Source organism: Equus przewalskii, chromosome 24, assembly GCF_037783145.1.
Source record: "Equus przewalskii isolate Varuska chromosome 24, EquPr2, whole genome shotgun sequence".
Lineage (NCBI taxonomy): Eukaryota > Metazoa > Chordata > Mammalia > Perissodactyla > Equidae > Equus > Equus przewalskii.
The window spans coordinates 13,557,496-13,581,267 of record NC_091854.1 but is presented as its reverse complement, the minus strand read 5'-3'; the positions used below and the strand labels follow the sequence as shown (position 1 = coordinate 13,581,267).

Below are 23,772 nucleotides of genomic sequence, written 5' to 3'. Positions count from 1 at the left end.
ATCTGGATGGTAATATCAGTGGTATTTGAAATGAATAAACATATAGTCGTGCTATGTACCATTAAAATATATGCAAACCCTATTTTTGCATAAGTTTAACTGAAAGAAGGATAAGACCAAGTCTATGTGTTAAACGATATTTTGTAGTAAAACGGTTTTGTTCTTCAAACCATAATTATTATTTCAAACAACTTCAAGGAAACCAAATTATGAACTATCTGTGTCGTGTCCGTTTTCTTCATTGGACTGTGTATGCTTTGGGCACAGAAATTGTGTCTTACTCATATTTTTATCCTTAGAAACTAGTATAGACAAGATTTGGCATAGGTTTCATTATGACTTTCATGGGTCCTGGGAACTGTTGCTGAGGTAACATCTGTGCCAATCTTCCTCTATTTTATGTGGGATGCTGCTACAGCATGGCTTGACAGGCAGTGCTAAGTCCGTGCCCAGGATTCAAACCCATGAACCACAGGCCACTGAAATGGAGCATGCAAACTTAACCACCACACCACTGGGCCATCCCCTTAAAATTGTATTTTATGACTATGTTGATATAAATACTAACATTTAATATTATATATTAAAATATTTTCTTGACCTAAAATTTCATTTTTTTCTTCTTATTTTAAAAGAAATTAAAACATTTCCATAGGACCCTAAAAGTATCGTGGGCTCCAGGTACTCTGCCTACCTTGCCTATGGATAAGTCAGTCCTGATATGTGTTAAATACAATTTTGTTGAATGAATGAAATAAATGATTTAAAGTTAACATTTATCTGGTGGTAATGATTCTTAGAGATTCTATTTTGGAGTAAATTTCAACTTAAAATATTTTTCAAAAGCAACTAATTAATAAAAGCATCACAAAATACTAATATTTATTTAATCTGAAGCCAACTATTGAAATGTACTACTGTAAACAAAATTAAAACCCAAGAGGAGTGTAGAAGAAGCCTGTCAAGTGGCAAAATAAATATTTAAAAAAAATATCAGAGGTTGCTGTAATTTTGAGCAAATACAGCACACCTCTTAAATAGTGAAATTTAAATATTTTCTTTTTTAAACTCTGACATTCCAAGAGAGTCAATTCATAAGGTAGATACTTTAAAAAGTGGGCTTCTACAGAGCTGTTGACTAATATTTAAACATGTACCCAGAATACTAGACCTGCTGCCTTTCACAACATTGCTTTTGGAACTCAGCATTTCTCCACTGTTGTTTCCAGAGACATCTTTTTTAAATGGAAAATTGATCGATGAAATCTTAGGCATGAATAAATGCTAATGCATATAATAAATTAAAATGCTATCATTTTATAAGAAAGGTTTATTGGCTAACCGTGCTATTTCTTCTAGTAATTCAAAGTCTAATGTTTAATTTACAGACTGAAATGCAGAAATCAATTATTCAGTCCATAGAATGGTAAAACTGACTTTCAAAATTATGTTTTGGGAGGCGAGCAGACTGACTTATCCAGTGACTTAAAATGTAGAGTGTCATATCTGAGCAGTGTTTTCCCACTTCAAAATGTATCGAATAATGTTCAAACTATGAGGAAGCATTTTTGCAATGTCTAGACAGGGTTGCGTACAAACTAATATCTGGATAACTCAGATCCACCCTTCCAAAAAGGATATCATATGTATAAAGTAGTGATAGTATTTATGGGATGGACATTTACCAGAACAGCTCTTAAAGGCTATATAATAAGAGTGCATTAAAACTGCCTAAATTAATTAACCATAGATACTGAAATGGATTCAGCTAATGGATTCTCCCTCTCCAGAGAGTGCCCTCTTGCAATAACAAAAAAAGGAAAAAACATGTTTTTCCTCTTCTTTTTCATATCATCTAGCCTCCTGACCAAGAACAGGAGGGGAACTACCCACACTACCCTTGAGCCAGCAGTAGGGAGAGGTCATCTAGTGATCCGACACTCTTGCTTCTCCTCTCCAAGGGCAAATGGGCTGCCTCAGCAGCTGTCATATCCTGCTGCCCTTGGAAACAGGAAACCGGTCTAGAGTTTCAAACTTGTCTTCTCCATTACCAAACTGGCAGTCTTGCCAGATCCTCGTACATGCCTCTTATATATGAAGGTGGTGAAGGCCTTGAGGCTGGTGTATAAGGAGGGCATTTGTGTTTGACAGGGGAGACTACCTGGCTCAGCTATCTGCCGTCTATTGCATGTTTCTGGAGATGGAACAAGCACAGAGGAGGAGGACACACAAGCTCATTTGTCCCTCTCATGCCAGTAGGCAGAATCACATCCTGGTGCACAGTTGAACAAATAAGGAGTCTTATAATGAGGCTTATAGTCATCCAAAGGCACATAAGGAGGAGCTTTAAAGATCTAGATTGTAGACTCACAATTCAGTTATTCAATTTGCTTTTCAGTCAGACAACACCCCTGTTTTCCCACATTTCTCATATGATGTCCTGCCTTGTCTATCTTATTGCTCATTAGCAGTTCCAGCAGAGGGCAGGCAGGGGAAAGGAGAGGAGTAGCACATTACAGCAGATGATTTAGGGTCTTCTGAAGACACTGAGGCAATTTTATGGGTTATTAAGAGCAACAAGGGTCTTTCTGTCCTAATGTTTTTTTCTGTCTACTGTCTAAATAAGATATTACCAATTTTCAGGGAGTCCTCTCTCAAAGAATTTACAGTCCGGTTTAGGAAGGAAAATGAAGATACATGAAACAGTGAGAAAGCCATGCTCTAAAGCCGTCCCAAGCAAAGTCACGGTTTCAAGAGAAGGAAGAGAGGTCTTTAAGCACTGAAGTTGGTGATAGCATTTATAGATTAAAAGTATAAACTGAAGGAAATAGCACAGAGAAGTGAGAGCCAATGTTTGGGCAAATGTAATTGTTGAAAATTCTCTGAACAGGCTTCAGTGACAACTCACAGAGAGGACTTGCACGCATCCTGCTAGAATCTGGTTCATGCAGGGCAGAGTCTCATCCAATCTCAGCACCAGGCCTTTGCAGCAATCAGCCAGAGTAAAGGAACTGGGAAATTCAGGATTGGTTGGCCTTCCAGGAAGAGAAACATCCAGTATCTTTCCCTATCATTCGTGGTCTGTGTGACCATGTCATGAGCAACTCACTATGGGGAGGTCTTCATCAGATAAACAGGGCTATAAAATTCATAGCCAAAGAATGCAGGCTGGAGAGGCACTCCCAGCCACCGCTGCTACCTGAACAACCAGCACTGGCCAGGAACCAACGAGACATGCTGAAACCAGGAGCCTCGGCGATGAATGGCAATGTTACAGCTGCTTAATCCTGAAATGAAAAGTAATTGCTTCTGGCTTAGAGAATAAAGGAAAAACAAGATCAGCCTCAGCTGAATTACATTTTTTTCAAAAACAACCATGCTGTAGACCAGGTTCTAAAACTTGCTTGGTATTTGAAAATGTGAGGAAATGGATGTTTTCTGTCAATATAATTTAAATCCATCCAGGAGTACTGATGTATCAGACCACTTGAATGCAAGAACATTTTGATTAACATGATTAAATCAAATGTGTTTACTTTTAGCTGTAAGGGATGGCATCTAAAATTGACTTACCTGAATATAATTTTAGAAATGCAGTCTACAAAATAGCTGTTGCTTTTTCTTTGTCTTTTTTTCTTTTGGAAGCATTTCCCACTGAAAACTCTCAGCAGAAGCTACCAGAGCTCCTTTTCTATACAGATGAAACTGCAAATGGAGAAATATGGATGAATTGAGAGGAGAAAGGCATTTCAGCACTTCTAACGTATTCCTGTGATGGAATTGTCTTCTCTACAGAAAAATGAATTCATAAAAAATCATAAAGGAACAGCTGCAAGTTTAAATTATTCTTAGAAGGATCGAAAGATGACTTTAACCCACAAATGAGCAAGTAATATTTGTGTTTTTACTTGTTTGCCCCTCAAGGGGCTACAGAATGGCCAAGTATCAGGAGACGTTCCATATACAGACTCTCCATTTCCTTGAAAGCAAAGGAGCAGTGACAAAGAATAAAAAACAGAGCAAGAAGGAGAACAAACAAATCTTGCCTTTCAAGTCCCAATTTTTAAATTATATGTATTAATTTAAAATACTTGTGGCAGACTCACAATGATATAGAGAGAACTAATTAAAATATACCTTGTCTCCTAGAGCCATATAAAATTGCCTACTCAAATAGCAATCTCACACGGTTTAACCTAATACCATAAGCCCTCACAGGAGTATCTTCAACTAAGAATAAGTAATAAAGAATAAAACCCAATTTGTCTTCCTGCCATCATTTTGTACAAACACTGATATTATAAAACTAATATGACACACGCTATCTTCTTGCAGGTGCTAACATGGAGCACATTCCTCATGAAAGAACCAAGTCTATTTATAGACATTGCTCATAGCTTGTGTTTCTCCTTCGTTAATTCAAAACTGAAAAAACTAATTCCTATACCAGAAGTTTTTTGGATACTAATAGTTTTTTGGATTTACTGTAACAGAACACTGCCTTGACATTGACAACCATGCCCACTTTCCCCTGAACTCAGGCAGGTGGACAGCTGGAAGGCCAACCACAGACCCAATAACTTGATGCACACAAATCACAAACATGAGTTCTTATTTTAATGAAAGGTGTCAAACAGCCCGTGAGGTAAAGAAATAGCATGAACAATGCTAAGAGTGCAAAGAATGTCCACAGCTGATGAGTCATGCTTTCTACTGGTATATGACACACAGTCAGTGACCCTGAAAGCCACAGTATTTCCAAAGATGAAGAACTATGGTGCTTAGTAACATTTTGAATATTTCTTTTAAAAAAAGCAGCCCTTTTTATACCAATACTGTACCATTCAATGCCAAAAAAGGGTACTTGAGTGTTGAGACGGCTCCAATTTTCTTTTTTACACTGAGTATGATTCAGATGTTAGCAAGGCTTCCATTCCTGTCATAGAGAAGTCTTAGACAAGCTTTCTATTCTTAAAAAATATGAGAATATCCCAAGGAAATACAGTTTTAAAGTATAATGTAGACGTGTATTTTAATAGGGATGCACAGTGATTGAAAACATTCAGATGATGAGGAAGTGTATGGTATATTGTTGAATGCAATTTTAACCCAAATATGTCACTTGAAGATTTAAGGCAACCTGAGTTTTCTATGTTAAAAAAAAATTTAAAATTATAAAAATGTAATCTTTCATGTTAAATATTATTTTCAAAAATCATCAATGACATATTTTCTTCAAACCCCCTTATTCCCATAACAGGTGGCATTGAGAGGAAGCAAAGGACTTTCTTTGCCCAGGGATTTCAAGTAAAGACTCATTCTTTAGCTTGCATTTTGCTTTCAGCAGCTGGAACTAGTATTACTGACAATTCAAATAAAATTATCAACATCTCCCTGGGTGAACTAACCCCCAAGTGCCCTATAATTTGTTTTCTAAAAAGAAATATATCTCTTCAAATTATACTTCATAAGAAATGAAGCTTAATGAGATTTTAAAATATAGACTTAAAGAGGTTTCATTCTCCCCATCCTCTTAGAGGTATTTGCCCTCCTCTCTAAGCATCCTGCTCTCCTCTTTCACTAGTGTGAATTTTGAAGAGATTCTGAGAAGTAGCCATTGGGACAGCAGTGGTAACTTCACTGACAGATTGCTTTACCCAGCCCAGCAGGTAGGGACTGTAGAGGACTTCTCATACTATGTGTGGAAAATACAGTAAGCAGAGAAAAGTTTTCCAGGATTGCTCTAATATCAACTTCACTTAATTTCTTTAAAAGAGAATTGACTATTTAAAGCAAAAATAGTAAAAACTTATTGTGGGGCATTTTTGACATATGTAGAAGTGTGATATATGAAAATAATAGTGCAAAGGACAAACTGGAAAATAGGAAATATACTTTTGAAAGTTTTTTATACTACACATGTAGTGATATAATATGAAATCATAGTAGACTCTGCTAAGTAAACAATGCAGGTTGCAATCCTTAGATCAGCCACTAAAAAATAAAACAAAGAGGTATAACTTTTAAGCCAATAGAAGAAATAAAATGGAGTACTTAAAAATTCTCAATAAATCCAAAATAAGGAAGAAAAGGAGAAACAAAGGAATTAAAAACAGATGGGACAAAAGAAACACTTGGGAAAAAACAAATAGCAAGATGGTAGACGTAAACTCAACATCAATACTTATATTAAATGTAATTGGACTAAACACTCCAATCAAAAGGCAGAGATTATAAAACTGAATAAAAAGACAAGAACCAACTCTATACACTTTGTAAGAGAGATGCTTTAAATATAAAATATGAGTATAAAGACAATAGATTAGAAGTAAAAGGGAAAAAAAGAATAAATTTCTATTCTACTCCATTGATCTATTTCTCTATCCTTTTACCAATACCACAATGACTTTATTATTGTGGTTGAATTTAACAAGATCCCCAGGTGATTCACACGCACATTAAATTTGAGAAGCAATGGGTAGGTAGCTCTTTTGAGGTGTTTGGCAGTGGTAAAAGGAAACATTTATTTAATGCTTGCCAAGGAGAGAGGAATATGAGGTATTAGAGTCCTACTTGGCCCATGATCAAACCAAGATAAGAATATTAGGCCACTTATCTAAGGTCATAGAAATGGACCGGGCTCCAGATTTCCTGACACTCCAACAACTGCAATGTCCACTAAGAACTCAGCTCTACACTTAAGAATTTTACTCATTCAATAATAAGCAAGAAAAAAAGTAATTTCTATTTACTCACGTATTTACCATGGTCAGCACTCTTCATTTTTCATGTTGATCTGAGTTTGCATCTAGTGTCACTTTCTTCAGCTTGAAGAAATTCCTTTAACATGTCTTATAGTACATGTCTATTGCTGACAAATTCTCTCAGCTTTTGCTTATTTGGGAATGTTTCTCTCTCTCTCTCTCTCTCTCTCTCTCTCTCTCGCCTTCATTTTTGAAGGCTCTTTTCACTAGGTTTCTAATTCTAAGTTAATAGGTTTTATTTCTTTCATCACTTTAAAGATGTTGTTTGATTGTCTTCTGGCTTGTTGAGAAGTCGGATTTATCATTCCTCTAGGTCTTGTGCAGAATGAGTCTTTTTCTTCTGGCTGCTGTTATGACTCTTCTCTTTGATTCTTGGTTTTCAGAATTTGAGTATGATGTGCCCAGAGGTAGTTTTTAAAATTTTTGTCCTGCCTGGGGTTCACTGAGCTTCTTAGATTCATGGGTTAATATTTTTCATCAAATTTGGATTTTTTTCATCCTTTTTTCTTAAATGTTTTTTCTGCCTCAGTCGGTTTCTCCTCTCCTCCTCGGACTCCAGTTTGACAGGTGATAAGCCACCACATACTACCCCACAAGTGAATGAGGCTCTGTTCATTTTTTTTAGCCTTTTTTCTTTATGTGCTTCAGTTCAGATAATTTATCTGTCTTCAAATTCACAAATTTTTATCTTCTGTAGAATCCAATTTGCTCTTAAGCCCATCTAGTGATTTTTATTTTTCATTTTGGATATTTTATTTTTCAGTTATAGAATTTCTGGGGTTTTTAAAAATAGTTTCCATTTCTCTAGTGAGACTGTCCCTCTATTCACTTGAGTCCACATTTTCTTCTGAATCCTTAAGTATGTTTATAAGAGCTGTTTCAAAGTCCTTGCTTGCTAACACCAACATCTCTGTCATTTCTGGGTGTGTTTAATCCTTGAAAATGATACTGAAAGATAAATTAAACCCAAATGAAAACAAAACCAATAGCTCTGGCTGAGATCACACATGCTCACCTGCTGGAATTAAAGGTCTCTGAATCCTTTCCTGTCACCTGGAAGAGTATGAGGGGTCAAATGCCCTCCTTGCTGCCACTTGTTTGTCACTGCAGTCCTTACCTCCTTCCCAAGTCTCTTATGGTTTGAGCCTGGTGGGAAGCTGCTTCACACATCAATACCTCCCTGAGATGTTGTTCTTGTGGCACCATCACTGCTGCCACCACCACACTGCCATCCTTTCTGCAGCACTGCAGCCATGGCCCAGGGCTGTTCCAGGCCAGTCAGTGTCTCACCAATGCCTGGGCCAGCATTAAAGAGCCCTCTCCTGCTGTTTCTCCTTTGGGAGCTCCAAATGATGGCCTTGCCTCTCTTGCTTCCTCCTCCCTCTGTCTGCAGAGCAGCTGGGAAGCCCTAGAGTAGCCATGCCGCCAGAACACTCAGCACTCTCACCTGTCCCTGTCAGGCCTGCTTCTCCTCCAGACAGATTTCTCACTGTCCACAGCTCACTGTCCACCCCATGCCAAGTCAGGGCATTGATTTCCCCCTGGTGGTAGCTCTCATTGAAAAAGGATGCATTAAATTGTTAAGTACTTGCAAAGAACTTTTTATGTGTATAGAAGCCTATTGATTGCCAAGAAATAAGCAAAAAGAATTAAACAAACACATATTAATAATTAAGTATTATGTTTGATAAAAGATTCCTCTGCTTTACAAAACTTGGAATCTACTGGACTCTGTAGATGTTCTTTAGTCTATTTGTAAAGTTCACTCATCAATTTGACAAATATATACCAAGCACATGAAATGTACCAGGTTCTGAGCCCAGTGCTAGGAATACCAGACAGACAAGATGCCTGCTCTCGTGGAACTTCCAATAAACAAGACAGCTAACATCAGCTACCGATATGTGCAATATCAGATGGTAGTAAGTGATCAGAAGACAATAAAGCAGGGTAAAGGGTTGGAAACTAATGGGAGAAAAACATTGGAAAAGGAGGTGAAGCCAGGTCTCTGAGAAGGTGACATCTGGGCTGAATGATGTGGATATCTAGGGAAAGGACAGCGCAGGGCAGGGAACAGTGAAGTTACGGGAATGTGCATCCTGAAAGTGAATGACGGGAGATGAAGTCAGACAGACAGCCTATCCCAGATCATGCAGGGCTTATACAGCTACGGTAAGGAGTTTGGATTTTGCTCTACGTACAGTGGGAAGCATTGGAAGATTTCAAACGGGAATGACATTCTGTGATTACATTGTTCAAAGATCACTTTGGCTGCTGTGCAGAGACTAGATAGCAGAGGAGCAAGAGTGTAGGACCCCAAGACCCACTAGGAGCTGTTGTAACCTAAGTAAGAAATGATGGTTCTAGAACGCTACGAAATAAATGTGTATTCTACTAGATAATACCCTCTGCTAGTAGCCTACTGTGCAGGGTACTGGATCTACTATGTAACAAACGTACATGACAGAGTCACTGGCTTCAAAGACCTTCCTATAATTTAATGGAGGTGACAGGTAAAAAGAAAGAGGACAAAGGATGACACCTTGTTGAGGCAATGAAACATTGGCAGAGGTTGGCAGGGTCCCAGTCTTTGGCTGGGGTAAAATCTTCTGGGTCACCCTACCCTAAATCACCACAGTGTTACAGAATCAAAGAAACCACCATCCAGTCTTTGAATCAGTTATATACTCAAGCAAAGATAAACATAATTGTCAACATTTACTGAGAATTTAGAATGTTCCAGGCACTGTGCTAAAGCTCTAATGCTAATAATGTGAATCACTTAATTCCCTAGAACAACCTTGTGATAGTGTTTATCTTTCCCATTTTACAGATAAAAAACCATGGCTGTTGGACATGGTAACTTAGCTAATGTTGCACGCAGCTAAGAAGCGCCAAAGCCCACCTCAAATTCTGATCAGTCTTACCTCAAATCCTAGCTTGTAAAGAGGAGACCAGTGTTTCCCAAAGTTGCCTGATGATAAGAATTACCTGTAGCACTTTTGAAAAATACAAATACCTGTACCCATCCCCTTCTCCATGCCGGGGCCACCAAATCAGGATCTCCAGGGAGGGGTCTATGAAGCTATTATTTTTAACAATGGCCCTCAAATGATTCTTATTGTCTTATTCTTAATATAATAATCATTCTAATTATATAGCTTACACTGGAGTAAGCCATAGCCAACATAAAGGAACACAGACAAATGGAGAATATATTATAAAGGAACAATCAAGTCAGATGACATTTATCAGAGACTCTATGGAAGAAGTTCATTTTGGGCTGGATTTTGGAAGGAATCGTGAATGAAAGAAAGAAAGCATTCCAGAAAAGAAAGGCATGAAAGAGACAAGAAGGAGAGAATGGATGTGTAGGGCACTGATAGGAATTGATGTCCCCAGGAGAGGAGGAGACTTGAGTCAGCACACACCCCACCACTCAGTTATTCCATAGGTTTAAACAGGTTTAGCACATCGGTAGGTTACTGAAGCCGTCTGGATCCTTGGCCTGATCTTCACCAAGATTGTCCTAGAAAGACAATCCTTGAAACAATGCTGTTATCATTCTTTTGGGCTAAAAGGCCAGAAAGAATCCAATTTTGAGAATTTTTTTCTTTTTAAAACTAAACTTATTTACCTGATTTCCTATATTAGAAAAATGATCCCAGAAGACAATCTTACTTGGAATAAAACAGAAATTTTTCTTCTACTGATTCATAGACATTCTTAAGCACATTTCTAACTGAAAGCCCTAGAAGCCATGTCCTAAATTCTTCTAAAGCATTACTTTTAACAACCCGCAACTCAGTCAACACATGTTCATTGAATGCTGACTTCATACCAGACACTGAGCAGCACAGCAGAGACAGCAAGGCACTAACATGGCTCTTAATCATGAGGTTCAGAATCCAGCGGGAGAAGCCCGACAACCAAATATGTAATTCTGTTACAAGTCCTGGGATGAAGGTTTGTAGGAATGGCTAGGCACTCTGCAGACGGGGTGCCGGCTTTGCCTGGGGGAGTTAGGGAAGGTGAATGCCTTGCTTGCTAGGATTTGAAGGATTTGTAGGATTTCACTCAGAAAAGGATGGAGAAAATACTCCAGACCAAGGAGAAAGAAGGAAGAATGACATAGAGGTTAGTTTGAAAGAGTGAGCATTCAGTCATGGAGGAGTCACACTGCAGCCCATAACTTTTTGTTCAGCCTGCAGTGTTTTAAAAAAAATAAATTACTCATCAGTGTTTAAAATTAGGAGAATGTGTATACAAATCTTTATTTCTAACTTACTGGAAACACAAGGATTTAGCAACACTGGGCCCGCATTCAACTGGTCCTGAGTAATAGCTACCCCTTTTAGAGGGGGTTCCTTCTCCCTTGTCCACCCCAGACCCCACACCCTCTACTATTTTACTCCCAGTCCTCTCCGTGTGCATTTGCGGCTGTGACCCCTGGTAGAGCAGAGGCTATGAGATGGCAGGAGAATACCCTGAATGAGAATGTGATGTGAGAGTAGTTTGGAGTGAAAGTGTAAACAGTCTTGCTTGCTAAGCATATTCAGATGTTACCATGTGGGTGATGGGGGAGGAGGGTGTGACTACTAATGAAGGGAAGCAGGGTAGGCAAATGGTAAGAGCTGACTTTTAGGAAGCTGTCTCTGGCAGATGGCCTGGAGGGCATTTCGACTGCAGATGGAAACTACTTAGGAGGCCACCACAATATTTCTGGCAAGAGATGATGAAGTGTGGTAGTAGGAGAGTACCAATGGGGACAGAGATGAGGGTGGAAGCATAAAAGGAAAAGAGGCATAAAAATTTTCCCAAACTGTTTAATACGAAAAAGTTTAAACATCTGGAAAAGTTGAAACAATAGTAAAATAAATACCTATGCAACTTCTACCTGGATTCAACATCAATTCAATAATGGTTACCGTTTTGCCTTATTTGCTTTATTTTTACACACACACACACACGTATACATATATATAAGTTTTGGAAAATGTACATATAGATACATTTGTTTTGAAAGAAAGTTCTAGAAATGATCACACTTCACACCTAAATATTCACACCCAAATATGCGTCTTCTAAAAATAAGAATTTTCTTATATATCACCACAATGTCATCATGTCTAAGAAAATTGATATTCACTTCTTAGTATCATATCATTTAATATATAGCTCATATTCAAATTTTCTCCAATTTTCCCCAAAATGCTTTTTTAGCTGTTTTCATCAAGCCAAGAACCAATCAAGTTTCATACATTGTATTTGGTTGTTATGTCTCTTTAGTCTCTTTTCAGCTAGAGCTCACCCTACTCTTTCTCTGCCAATGATAATGACTTTTGGAAAAATCCAAAATGTTGTCTTATAGACTATTTCACATTTGGGATTCCTCTATAAGTTTCCCTATAATTTGATTGTTCTTAGAGTCTCTAAAATTTTTATATATTTGACTTAACGTCTAAAAACTTAATTAGACTCAGGTTAAACACTTTTGGCAAGAATAGGTTATAAACAATTCTGTGAGTTTCATCCTCATCACATCAGGAGGAACACAATGCAAGTGTATCCCATATTATTAATGCTTAGGTTGATCATTTGGCCAAAGTGGTAACTGTCAGATCTCTCCTTTGTGCTCTATGCAATTGGTAAGTAACTTGTGAAGTGATGCTTTGTCACTGTGTGAATATCCTGTTCCGCAATAATCTTTCACCATTGATGATACTTGCTTGAATCAATGATTTCATTAGAAGTTGCAAAACGATGACTTTCAAATGTTACCACTCCTTCTTTGGCATTCTTTTCTAAAGATGAGTTTTTCCTGATTAACTAGGATGATATACAATTTCCCCTAAAAAGCCAAGGCAAATGTTTAGTTCTTTCCCTTTTACTACCAATTTCAGAGTAAGGATTTATTGAATAGTCGCCTTCAATGATGCAAATTATTTTTTTTCTCCTTCCCTTCACTCTTTTGTGTACCACTATGGACTCATGGATTTTTACATATTTAATGTTTTACAATAAGTTATAGTTATCTTCAAATTGCCTAAAATCTGGCTAGTGGGAGTCCTTTCAAACTAGCCCTTGGGTCCTGTTAACACGCCTCCATAAATTACTGGGCACTTCCTTTGTTTCTGACACAACAAGATATCCTAAACTCTCTTTGTACTTTCCCTGCTCAACAACTAGAATCAGCTATTTCTCCAAAGATCATTGTTCTTTTTTAGGTAATAGTGAGTAGAAACCCAAATCTGGATTCTAGGTATGTTTACTGCTAGAGGGATGTCATTGCTTCTATGTTCTTTCAGTGGACAGAGCTAGAATAGATAGATAGATAGATAGATAGATAGATAGATAGATAGATAGATAGATGATAGATAGAGATAGACACACGTGCATATTCTAATTCATGAGTCCATGTCAATACTTCTAATTCAAATTTAACATTATAGTTTAATATTACAAGTCTCTTTCCTATCAGATGTTTTAAAAGAAGAACGAACAGAAGTGGTAATGAGTTGGATGTGCAGGATAAGGAAAAGAAAAGATCAAGAATGACTCTCTAAATTCACTGCTTGAGAACCTGAGCCTAGATGGATGCTGCTGCTGCTGCTGCCATTTTATCAACATAGGAAGTAAGATGAAGGAGGAAAATTCATGGACGTAGGGTGAGAAGCGAGAAATCAATTGTATATAGTTCAGTGTTTTATTTTATTAGTTATAAAATTAAATAATCTATTTAAGAACTGACACACACAGGTGAATCAATGACAAGACAAGGATTTTACATAGGTGTAAATATGTAAGCTATATTCAAAGTACCAGTCAAGATTCATTTAACATTGGGTACTTTTCAAATACCATTAATTCTGTGAAATCTCTGTACCCCAGTACATGGATGAAGCTTGACACCTGAGTATGACTTATCAGGGCAAGAAAATCTTGCTTAAGCAAAGGAGGGAAAAAAAAATGAAGGTGAAGATCTTCCGGGAATTAAAGGAGAAACCTTAAAACAACTCTGGATTTAAAACACGGTGTATTTGTTTGCTAGGGCTGCCATAACAAAATACTGCAGACGGGGTGGCTTAAACAAGAAAAGATTGATTTTTCTCACAGTCCTGGAGGCTAGAAGTCTAAGATCAAGGTGTTGGCAGGGTTGGTCTCTTCTGAGACCTCTCTCCTTGGCTTGCTGATGGCCACCTTCTCACTGTGTCCTCACCTGGTCATCCCTCTGTCTATGTTGTCTGTGTTCTAATCTCCTCTTCTTATAAGGAACCAGTCATGTTGGATTAGGGCTCACCCTTATGACCTCATTTTACCTTACTTACCTCTTTAAAGACCCTATCTCCAAATACAGTCACATTCTGAGGGACTAGGGCTTCGGACTTCAACATATGAATTTTGGGGAGCCACAACTCACCCCACAACACATGGGGTAGAAAAAAGCTCTGTGATAGAATAAAGATAAATGCTCGAGAAAGTTAGCATGTCTTCTTGATGGCTGGGTCTCATTTCTGACTGGACAAATACAATCTGGTCGCTTTATTACTCCACAACGGCTTGAGCAAGTTTGAGATGATGATAAATAATGAGCCACACACTCATCCACATTTCTATGGTCAACGATGAATATACACAGAGAAAATTAGAAACAGAAGGATATATCCACCCAGTTTCCGCCAAGATTTTCTAGGCTTTGAACTTGAGTCATTATGCTTAGCTTGCTTTCTGCCAGGAGGGTGGCATTTAATCATTGCTTTTCCCTTCCTTTTTTAGGAAAAGTAGCCTTGTGCCAACCGACTCATCTGATATGAGCCTTCACTGTCACAAATGATATGGGAGTGGCAGGTTTCATGTATCTCAGTATAGGAAAAATTAAAGAAGAGGAAATCAAGTTTTTTAAGGATGCTGGAAGACTGGCACCCTCACAAATGGGAAAAAGGCTAAGGGAAGGGCTGGTGAAAGGACTTGACTGGGGACCTGCTCAGCTAGTTAAGGACACAGTGAGGACTCCCTCTTTCGACTCCTGTCCCAGTGTTCTTCCTACTTCACCACAACTAAGTAGCTCTGTGTTTAATTTTTTTCTGTTTAAAAACATTCTTGGAAATATTGCTTACAAATGATTTGAAATGCCAAAGAACATGATGGCACAGTGGTTAAGAGCATAGACTGATCAAACAAGCCTGTGTTTGAATCTCAGCTTTATTATTTACTATGATATGACTTTGAGCAGGCTGTCTAACTTTCTGAAGCCTCAATTTCCTCAACAGTGGAATGGGCTAATAACAGCACCTACCTTAAAAAATGGCCCTGAGGAGTTTAAGTTATAGCATTATTTCAAAAAAGACTAGTATCAGGCACATGGTAAGTGTTCAATAAATAGGTGGAGTTATTAGTCATTATAATAGCTTAAAATTTATCAGAAATCAAATTTTCCATTCTGGTTTCCTAGGTGAAATGAAGCAAAGATAAATAAATAAGTAAACAAACCCAGAAACATCATTAGTTAGACTTTTTTCCATTTCAAAGCCAAGAGGATGTTTATTACAGTGTCCCAGGATCTAGCAGTTGAGCACAAGGGCAAAAAACAAGCTTAACAATTGCGTCAAAAGGTGTCACAAACCTAAAGATAAAAAAATCACAGCCTAAGGGGAAAATCAACATCTCCGAGGGAGTAGAGTAAGAGAAAAGGAAGTTCCGAAACAAAAGAAAGAGCCTGGGGGAAAAAATAGATGCTATCAGATCTACATGCTCAACAAAAGCATTGGTGCAAGCCAGGAGAGACCACTTTCCAGATAAGAGTGGAGTTAAGATGCCTAAGGAAAGTAAATGTTTATTTCCAGCAAGAAAGACTCCTTTTCTTTCAGAGCCTGGGGTCCCTTAAGGTGACAGGGCCCTGCTGGAAAGCCTCTCATACAAAATTAATGACATGCTATTAGTATTTTAAAGTATCTAATTGTGCACATGGGAAACGCTAGCCTCAGTTGAAGTAAAGAGCATTTTTGGATGGATGTGTAGTACAAGGGATATTTACTGAAAAGGCTATTTATTTTTGTCAGTCTTTATTACTTCAAAGGCCAAAAACAAGTAGTAAAACCAGAAGTGAAAGCACAAAGAATGATTTTATCCACAAAGCACGTAGGAAAGACGCGGCCGGGACACTTCTGGAACAAATGTCTGCAGTTTCTCCAGTTAAAATGAAGAAGGGCACTTTCAGTTATGTGGTCTCTTCAGTTCTTTGCTTGCCTGAAATGGTCACCAGTGACCCAGATCCATCCATACATTTTGTTTATTCTTCTCCTGCTGATTTCAGTTCTTGTCTAAGTGCTACATTGAGAACATTCTGCAAGGCAATTTGGCAGTATTTATAAAAATGTTTAATATGATTATTCTTTGATCCAATAGTTTCACTTTTAGGAGCTTTTCCTATAGAAAGTCTAACTAAAGTGTTTGAAGATACGGATATGAGGAAATCTACTGTCCTATTGCCTGGAACACTGTAAATTAAAAACAATCTAAATTCTCATCAATATGGACTGGTTAAATAAATCATGACTTAGCCATACACATGCCCTGGAGTCAGACCACCTGAGTTTGAGTTCCCATTTCACTACAACTTATTAGTTGTGGCTACTGTAGTTATTTTCTATTGCTGCCATAACAAATTACCACAATTTTAGAGGTGTGAAACAACACAAATTTATTATCTTACAGTTCAGTAGGTCAGAAGCCCCATATGGGTCTCACTGGGCAAAAATCAATGTGTTAGCAGGGCTGGGGTTCTTCTTGTAGCATCTGGGAGAGAATTCTTTTCCTTGCTCATTCAGGTGTTAGTAGAATCCTGTTCCATGTGGTTGTAAGACTAAGGTCTTTGTTTCCTTGCTGGCTGTGTGCTGAGGGCTGCCCTTCACTCATAGGGTCCTCTTGCTGGTCCTTACACATAGACCCTTACATATCAAAACCAGCAATGGGGCATTAAATCCTTCTCACACTGTCATCTCTCTGACCCTGCTTCGACCATCACATATCTCTCTAACCAGGCAGGAAAAGGTTCCACTTTTAAGGACTCAAATGATTAGATTGGGCCCACCCAGATAGTCTAGAATAATCTCCCCATCTCAAGCTCTAACCTTACTGTCAGCTGCAAATTCCCCTTTGGTGTGTAAGGTAATACAGTCGCACGTTCCAGGGATTTGCACGTGGACATCTTTGGTGGCCATTCTTTTACTTATCATGCCTCTCTAAACCTCAGGCTCCTCATCTCCAAAATAGCACTCTCTTCCACCTATGGTTCTTGTAAACTGCAGATGAGACAAAAACTCTTAGCACACAGTAATCACTCAGCAAATGTTAGCTGTTATCATCATTGCTTGGTAGCCATTAAAAAAATGAGACAGAACCATATTACTGACATAGAAAGAAGTTCGAAAGATATATTTAAGAAAAGTAAGCTGTAGAAGAGTGTGTATAGTATAACCATCTTTTTGTAAAATAAGGAAAAAGGAAAAGAAAGATAGACATTTGTATCTGCATAGGGAAAAAAATGTCTAGATGGATACCAAGAAATTAAAATTGAGAAGGTGAGCACAGACTTGAAATTTTTTAAATAGTGCATATTTTTAAATTTAAAATGGTAGCCACATTAGGAAGATAGAGTGTTTATCTTCCAAACCAGCATGAAAACAAAAAGGAAATAAAGGAATGATTACTTATAAAATGACAAGAAAGAAGAAGAGGAAGAAAAGCACTGAAAAGCGTTGGTAAATAAATTCCGAGTAAGATGCTGGAAATAATCCCAAACATGTCAATAATCACAATAAATATGAATGGATTACATCTGTTTATTAAAATACAGAGATTCTTAGATTGGAGAAAACAATAAAATCCAGATGTGTGAAGATAGCATTTAGGTAAAATTTTTAAACAAAAACATTAACAAATATATTGATTATGGAAAGATACATATTTAGTAAAAGTATAGAAACAGAGATGGAAAGTAAAAGTGCCAATTTTAGGCTGGTGGTTGCCTCTAGGAAGAAAAGAAAGAAAATAGTGTAAGAGAAAGTTACAAAAGGGATATCAATTATATCTCTAATATTTTATTTCTTCCTAACAAAAACGAAATATTTGAAATGCAAATGACTGGATATTTGCCTTTTAAAATTCTGGTTTGTTATATTCTGTACTTTTCTGTGTACATAACAAATTTAAATTTTTTTTATTTTTATTTTTTGGTGAGGAAGATTGCCCTGAGCTAACATTTGTGGCAATCTTCCTCTATTTTGTATGTGGGATGCCTCCACAGCATGATTTGATGAGTGGTGTGTAGGTCTGTGCCTGCGATCCAAACCTGCGAACCCTGGCTTGCCAAAGCAGAGTGCATGAACTTAATCACTAAAAAAGTGAGCCCCTAAAAAAAATGTTTTTAATAACTGTACTGTAAAATCAGAAATAAAGATGATGTCTTGATGGAACATGTAATTTGAGTTCTAGAAAAAATTCTAAAATTTTAGAGGTAAACATAAAATTAGGGCAGACAGATGAAAATGCATTTCCACTATCTGTCCATCAGTTAAACTTACCACCTATTGGACACTCACACTAGGTTAAGGATGATACTGTTTGAAAATGCTCAAAATATGTACACGAAAATGTTTAAGAAGACTCGAGCAGAAACATGCATGGAAACCTAACACAGTTCACAAACATCAAGAAACAAAGAAGCAATTGGAATACTGATTAAATTTCTCAGAGAAATTTAATTTTGAGCCAGATTCTGAAGAAGGAGAGGTTCCTGGATTCCTAAGAGGGAAGAACTCAGGCAAGAAAATGGACTGTGCCAAGGCACAAAGAAGGGACCTCATCAACAGAATGCAGGGGACAGTAGTAGATTAAGGTGGTTGGAGGAGAATTTCCTTCCTGAAATACTGAAGAGCTATGAAAACAAATATAGGTATTTACAAGGACATAAGCACAGAAAAATGTCAATACACAATTAAATAGAAGATTTAGGCTACCAGGAGAATAGATCTGACATCACAGGTTTACATTGATCATTGACAATCAAATTCTTTCCTTTATGTTTGCTGGCTCCAATGGAGCCACAGTACAAATATAAAGCATAAAGAAGATATTTATGAACTGCTTTGAAAGAAAGAGGAGAAATGCTGATGGAGAACCATGAGCGAGCCTCAGTTCATGCTCTATTGGAAGTGTTAGAATTATCTCTCTAGGGTTAGATACAACTATTTAATAGATTAACGCAGACAAACATCCTCCCCCCAAAGAGGAAAATCTATTTTGAAAATACCCCACTTAATGCCATCAAGATATTCTATTGTTAGGCTAAATTCATCTTTCTGCTTTCAAATTAATTTGAGTGAGGGGCTGGCCCAGTGGTGTAGTGGTGAAGTTCCTGCACTCCACTTTAGTGGCCCAGGATTCGCAGGTTTGAATCTCGTGCAAGGACCCAGCATAGCTTGTCGAGCCATGCTGGGGTGGCATCCAACATAAAATAGAGGAAGATTGGCAGAGGTGTTAGCTCAGCAGCAATCTTCCTCACATACACACAAAAAACAAATTAATTTGAGTGAAAGGCTCAACCTAAGTTATACTGGGAGGATGTAAGTGGCCATGACACTAACTGGAAACTTGAATTGATCCAGATCTTGTGGCTTACAGCACAGAAAGTGCCCTGTGATCCACCTGGTCAATCACCAGGTCCAGCTGCCTCTGGATCCTCATCAGCTTCCCTGTGGTCTCCCCAACAAACAACTACCAGAGTGAACTCATGCTCTCTCTCTCTACAGGCCAATCTGAACAAAGCCTCGCCATGCTTAAAGGCTTCCCCAGTGGTCCTCGCAGTGCAGTTCCCTCACACTGATGTGTCTCTGTGAGTTGTGAAGTGCGTCACAGGTCACATGTTACTGATAATTAAGCCCCAAAGATTTCAACAACCCAGTTTTCTCAGCTCTGTGTCTAGAATGCCTTCTCCCCCATCGCTCAGTTACTGGCTTTGCTTCCTGGCAAGCTCCTGCTCCCACTCATCTCCGCTCAGTTGCTCTCTCCTCTGTGAATCCATATTCCTGACTTCCCCAGCCAGCTCAGATTCTTCTCCTAAAGCCTTGCTGTACTTTGTATCGACTTCCGTGTAAGACTTGTCTTGTTTGATTGCAACTGTTTATACAACTGTCTCCCATTCCATGGTGAGCTACTTGAGGACAGAGACCACGTCATAGCATTTTTTATATTGCCAGTAAATAGCAGCTTCTGATACATCCTAGGCACGTAGTGAATATTAATAGATTCTGAATGAATAAATTAGTACTACCACTGATATGGGGTTAAGAGATTCCCCAGTTAATTAGATCAACATTTTTTCCCATTCTTGCTATATGTGACAGCAGGGAAAACCTTTCTCTCTAATTATGTCAAATAACACTGTTCCATGAAGTCTCTGCATTTTGAGAGTAAAGGTGGAAGGAATTGTTTTTCCTTTATAAAATTAAAGGCTTCAATTATTGGCAAAGAGAAGATGCTATATTCATTAGAGGAAAGAGTGGTCTGGTAATTCTTTCTATGTTCCTGTAACTAATTACAGATAAGTAATTTTTAAAAAATTAGTGCCCATAAAAATCGACCTCAAACCAATAAGGATGATGAGTTGGATCATAAAAATTCCATGCTATTTACATTTCCTCACACACACTCAGTGCATTTATTCTAAATGGAAAAGGACAAATATTGGGATAAAAACATTTAAACTACAGAAACAAGAAACTCCAAATGCTTATCCTGCCTAAAGGGCAGAATTTAATTCTGTGCTAAACTACTGTATGTGGGATTAAGAGGCGTGGTTAACCAAACATTTGAGAACAAGTAATTACCGCTGAATCGCTCTATCACATATTTGTCTCACACATAATTTACACAACAAGCCCACAGAGGGGAAGGATAAAATGCTGTTTGAAACATTTTTTTCTAGCCGCAAATTTTTCAGGATTACTTTTTTTCCCTCCTCATCAAAGATTATTTATTCCTATGGTCTGGGGTTGGATAACGGTGGGATATTTTCTCTCTGCTATATAGGGACAAAGAAATAACATCTTCAACCTGTTATTCTTGGCTGTGTCCTTCTAGCCCGTCTCAGGCATCTGAATGCGGAGGTGCACAGCCCTTGTAGTTGGTTTATGTAATACTTTCAGAGTGGAGTGGATATGCAAGGGAACATTTTTATTTATTCATTTATATTTTCATTCAATAAACATTTATGAGACGTCTATGCGCCCAGAATTGTGCTGGGCTCTCAGGATATCAGTGAGCAAGACAGGGTCCCCACCCTTGATGAGCTCACAGTCTAGTATCAGAGACAATTAAACCACCAATTACAATGTGGAACAATAAGCCGCCGAGACAGGAAGAAACACAGGGGGTTGTAGGGATCTGACACCTGTCTGGGAGGGTCAGGGACAGCTTCCAGCAAGACCGGCCATGTAAGTTGCATCACACATGACCTGTAGGGCCCAGACAATTGAAGGAGGGTCGGGAAGTGGAAAATTCAAAGCTGAGGGAAGAGTTGGAAGAGATCAGAGTATGAGCAGGAAAGTGGTAGTAGACGAGGCAGGGTGGTGCTTACTAATAGAGCGGAGCAGATATTTACAAAGATGTAGAGTCCGAGCATCTGAATAAAAATTTCCTCTGCTCACAGCCCAGCACCAGCTTCTTCGGCCCTCCGCCCCCTCTCTAGCTGGGATACCTGCGATAAAGAGGACAGTTGAGAGCTCGAGTATATTTGAGAGAGACATGAAGCCTCTGGGCAGCAGCATCTTGGCTGGACTGATCTGGCATTTGCTCTCATTTTAGCATTTTGCATGAAGCAAGGTGATAGGTGCCATCAAACCATAACTTGTCTGCATGTCCAGACGAGCTCTGGCTGTAACTCAGTATTTGGCAAGAGGCTGACCTGGGGCGAGGGATTTAACCACATTGTGCCTTAGTGCCTTGACTTTAGAATGGATTGCAGTGAGAATTAAATAAGTGAGTATATGTAAAGTGCTTAGAACAGAGCCTGGCCCAAAACAAATGCCCAATTAATATTAGCCATATTTATTTTACTCCTCATATGGGAAATGCTGATGAAGCTTAGTTGGCCAGTTATTTAAAGAAACAGCACGCCATTTACAGGAACTGGGCTCAGGAGTAAAGTTGACGTTAATATCTTTAGCCCTAACAGAAGATTAAGACAGGTAACCCTGTGAACACAAAGGTTGAATTTTGGCGGCCATTCAAAAAAGTTACAATAAAGTTTTTTGTTTACGTCCATTCATTGAACACTGACTATCCCCACACTTTTGAGTGTCTACTGAATGTCAGCATGAGGGGTATAAAATACCTGAGATGGACTAACAATCTGTTATTCGTTCAATACATGCTTCCCAAGTACCCAGAAAGTACAAAGTCAATGCTGAGGATGGAATGATGCATTAGACCCTCCAGCAGAAGATGACACAGGCTACAAAGAGGCAGGGACAATAATAATGAATGCTTTCTTTATACCAGGCTCTGTGCTAAGTGGCTTACCTGGAATATCTCAAAGTACTGTGGGAGTCGAAAGGATGGAGACGTGGTTCCCCTCTGGGGTGATGAGGGAAAACTTCATGGAGGTGGAGGCATCAGAACAAGATCTTAGAAAACACTTTGCTTCTGGAGCACTTTGCTCAACCCTGGTTTTACGACAGGACAGGTCCAATGGTCTTTTCTAAAGATGCTTCTTGGTACAAAGACTTTTAAAGGAAATATCCAATAAAACGGGATAGTTTCTACTAAAAACTTTCATCTGACTACAAAATAGAGCCACTACCAATCTGAGTAAGAGTCCACCTGTTGCTTAAAAATTAACAACTTCTCATTACATTATCAACACTGATAGTCATCTTGCCCGCATCACAGTTCCAGTCCCATCTCTCCCGGAATGCTCCTTCTTTTCCACGAGTCACTGGGAATCATGTTTGCAGCACACTCGAGGATCCTGCTCCCAGTTATTGGTTGTGTAATTTATTGATAAAGCAAAGCCAAATATGAGTAAGAAGGAAAGTCTAATTAGAAATGAGGCACTCAGTGTCCCAACAAGGAAAATTCCAGAGCTTCAAAAATAGAAAATCAGTGATGCATAGTTTGAGGGCTTTGTTGCTGAAGAAATAATCCCAGTATTTAATAAGACAGAAAATGGATTAAACAGATGGGGGAAAGTTATCAGGAGCAGAGAATGGGCACCTGAAGAGAAATAGAATGATTTAGAACTAAAATGACTCTAGCACACACTGAAGAATATCTATTTGTATCCCGAAATAAATTTTACAGAAAATCTGTATGGAAAAGAATATAAAACGAGCCACGAAAACATAACAGGTTATGGGCTAATACAGAAATGCTGGCGTCACTTTTTTACTGGATTAAGTGGCCAATTTAGTTAAATAGTTGATTTGTATGACTTTATTTCTTTATTGAATTGACTACTTGAGAGAATCAATCAAAAAAATAACTTCTAGTAGAGTGTGCATGCAGCTTTATTCTGATAAACTTGACCTTAAATATACAGAAAACCTTTTTTTATAACAGAGAAACCACCCCAATGGCACATGTATCTATAGTTTCTTCTCTGCCTATACCTATCTGAACACGTTTTCAACCAGTTGACCATCTACACTTAGTTCGGCTCACAGGACCTGCATTTTGCCTTATAGGAAAAACAGCAGAATCTCAGTATGTTTAAAACTCTTTGAAAATTATAGGACCAAAAACTCAGTTTTGAGAGTCAGTGAGTTGCTGCATGATCCTTACCAGATCACTTAGCCTCCACGCTTTCTAATTATTATATTGCACGATTAAAAGAATGATTTTCACACACATGCACACACCATACTCCTGAGCACAGAGAGACAACAGACTGATCAGGAGACCCTTCCATCTGCTAGAAACAGAGAACTGGAGACAAGAGGAAAACATAGCT

The 23,772-nt window shown here is 38.3% G+C and overlaps 1 long non-coding RNA gene across 2 annotated transcripts in view; it reads right to left on the bottom strand.

Moving 5' to 3' along the window:
* LOC103548951 (uncharacterized) overlaps positions 1-23,772 on the bottom strand; it is a 79,584-nt gene that overhangs the window by 4,499 nt on the left and 51,313 nt on the right. Inside the window, exons 2-4 of one of the 2 annotated variants that reach the window (XR_011532398.1) lie at positions 6,757-7,712; positions 3,574-3,705; positions 2,909-3,287 (exon numbers count right to left, since the gene is read on the bottom strand). This is a non-coding gene — a long non-coding RNA (uncharacterized lncRNA). The remainder of the gene's footprint in view (positions 1-2,908; positions 3,288-3,573; positions 3,706-6,756; positions 7,713-23,772) is intronic. The other variant, XR_011532399.1, reaches the window with a different exon arrangement.